The sequence below is a fragment of the Penaeus monodon genome, chromosome 6, assembly GCF_015228065.2.
Source record: "Penaeus monodon isolate SGIC_2016 chromosome 6, NSTDA_Pmon_1, whole genome shotgun sequence".
Classification (NCBI taxonomy): Eukaryota; Metazoa; Arthropoda; class Malacostraca; order Decapoda; family Penaeidae; genus Penaeus; species Penaeus monodon.
The window spans coordinates 580,849-584,188 of record NC_051391.1 but is presented as its reverse complement, the minus strand read 5'-3'; positions in this window follow the sequence as shown (position 1 = coordinate 584,188).

The following is a 3,340-nucleotide window of genomic DNA, read 5'->3' as shown; positions in this document are numbered from 1 at the left end:
AAAATTATTTGTGCCCTTTCCTTGCAATCCTTCAGGATTGTTTTGTCAATCAATAACTGATCTTTTGTACCCCGACTCTTCGCCTGCAACCTTTTTGTTCATCAGGTAGTAGCGTTCTCTGTCTAGGTAATCGTACATTTGATCAGCTATGATTCCTGTCATCAGTTTCCACATCAGTGGAAGGCATGTTATCGGCCTATAGTTCTCAACCGTATTCCCTTTCCTGGGATCCTTCTGGCACAACACTGTCCGTCCATGTGTTAACCATTTGGGAAGGGTATCCGTTCCCATCAAAATCTTATTTAGTTGATCAGCAATTCTGTCGTGCATGTTGGTCAGGTTTTTGATCCAATATCCCTGGACACCATCTTTGCCTGGAGACTTCCAGTTTGGCATTTTCTTAGCTTGTTTTCTGACATTTTCAATACTTATAGTGACCCCTTCCTGTGAGTGTCCTCCCTTTAAATTCATCCTTTAACTCAGAAAGCCATTCTGCACCTTTGTTATGTTCCTTCTCCACTGTCCAAATATCACCCCAAAACCTTCTACTCTCCTCAGCATCTGTTACCTCGTTTGTTCTAGCTTTATCCCCATTCAATTCCTTGTAAAAAAAATTCTGGTCAACACTAAATGTTCGATTTTGTCTGAACTGGTTATTACTATTATTATTATTATTATTATTATTATTATTATTATTATTATTACTACTTGTTGTTGTTGGTGTTATCATTATCTTTATTATTATCATTATTATTTCAGTATCATTATTATTGTTATTATTATTATTATATTATTATTATTATTATTATTATTAATATTATTATTATTATTATTATTATTATCATTATCATTATCATCATCATCATCATCATCATCATCATCATCATCATCATCATCATCATCATCATCATCATCATCATCCTCATCCTCATCCTCATCCTCATCCTCATCATCATTATCATTATCATTATCATTATCATTATCATTATCATTATCATTATCATTATCATTGTCATTGTCATTGTCATTATCATTATCATTGTCATTGTCATTGTCATTGTCATTGTCATTGGTCATTGTCATTGTCATTGTCATTGTCATTTCATTGTCATTGTCATTGTACATTGTCATTGTTCATTGTTATCATGTATTATTTTTTAACTATGTATTTTAATTTTAGTATTATATCATATTATTAATTATTATCATTTTATTATTATTATTATATTATTATTATTATTATTATTGTTATTATTCTATTTTTTATTATATATTAATTATTATTATTATTATTATCATTTTGTATTATATTATATATTTATATAAATATTATCATATTACTATCATCTATCACTATCATCATCATCACACATCATCACTCATCATCGTCATCATCATCATCTCATCATCATCATCATCATCACATCATCATTCATCATCATCATCATCATCATCATTATTGTTAATGTTATTATTATTATTGTTATTATTATTATTATCATTATTATTATTATTACTATTATTATCATTATCATTATTTTTTTTTATTATTGTTATTATTATCATCATCGTTATCATTCTTACTATTATTTTTGTGATTATTATTAGTAGTACTATTACCATTATTACCATTATTGTTATCATTATTGAAATTATTATTGTTAGCATTATTATTATTGTTGTAATTACTTTTATCATTATTTTTATTATCATTATTATTATTGTTGTTGTTTTTGTTGTTGTTGTTGTTGTTGTTGTTGTTGTTGTTGTTGTTGTTGTTGTTGTTGTTGTTGTTGTTGTTGTTGTTGTTTTGTTAGTATTAGCAGTAGTAGTATCATTATTGTCATTAATATTATTTTTTTTTATTATTATTATTATTATTATTATTATCATTATTAGTTTTGTTATTGGTGTTATGATTATTGTTATCATTATTTCTTTTATCATTATTATTATTATTTTATCAACAACATCATTATCAATATTACTATTATCATTATACATTTCTCTCTCTTCTGCTCCTCTCATCTTTCTCTCCCTCTCTCTCTCTCTCTTTTTTTCTCTCTCCTTCTCCTTCTTTCTCTCTCTCTCTCGTCTCTTCTCTCCCTCTCTCTCTCTTTCCTCTCTCTCTCCTCCCCTCTCCTCTCTCTCTCTCTCTCTCCACTCCAAATTCTCCCTCTCTCATTCTCTCCTCTCTCTTCTCTCTCTTTTCTCTCTCCTCTCTCCCCTCTCTCTCTTCTTTTCATATATATAAAAATTATATATTAATTTTAATATAAAAAATAATATATAAATATAAAGTAATATATAAATAAAAATTATATTTTTTTCCTTTTTTTTTTTTTTCTCTCTCCCCTTCTTCTCTTTTCTTCTCCTCCTCTCTCTCTCTCCTCTTTTTTCCTCCCTTCTCTCTCTTCTCTCTCTCCTCTCCTCTTCCCCCCCCCTCCTCTTCTTTCCCTCTCCCCTTTTTCCCTCCTTTTTCCCTTTTTTTTTCTCCTCTCTCTCTCTCTCCTCCTCTCTCTCTCCCTCTCTCTCTCTCTCTCCCCCCCCTTCTTCTCTTCTCTCTCTCTTCTCTCCTTTTTTTCTCTCTCTCCTCTTCTTCTATATAATATATATATATTATAAATATATTATATATTTTTATATTAATATATTTGTATTTTCCTCCCCTTTCCCTCTCTCTCTTTTCCCCTCTTCTCTTTTCCCTCTCTCCCTTCTCTCCTCTCCCCTCTCTTCTCCTTTTCTCTTCTCTTCTCTCTCTCTCTTTTCTCCTCTCTTTCTTTTTTTCTTTTTCTCTCTCATTTTTTTCTTTCCTTTCTTTCTCTCCTCTCTTTTCTCTTTCTCTTTTTTTTCTTCTTTTCTCTTTTTTTCTTTTTTCCTTTTTTTCCTTTCCTTTTCTCTTTCTCTTTCCTCTTTCTTTTTCCCTCTTCTCTTTCTCTTTCCCCTTTCCCTCTCCCCTCTCTTTCTCCTCTTTTCTCCAACTTCATTTTTTGTTATTAAACGTCCTTTCCCAAATCCTCTTTTTTTAACCCCGAAAATAAAAAAAACCCCATTTTTTCTTCAAAAAAAAATTCGAAAAAAAAAAAAAAAAAAAAAAAAAAAAAAAAAAACGATTTTTTCATCATAACCCCGTGATTTCAAAACACTTTTGGGTTTCCCTCAAAAAATGCCCCTTATTTCTTTTTGCATCGGGGTCACCATTGGTACCATATTACGCCCGCTTAAGTGTCACCAACTTGGGATAATTATTTTGTGCTTTTTTTAATAAAAAGGGGGGTGTTTGTCACGCATTTCGCCAAAAAGGCAGCACCACGGTATAGTGTCACTATATTCAGTATAT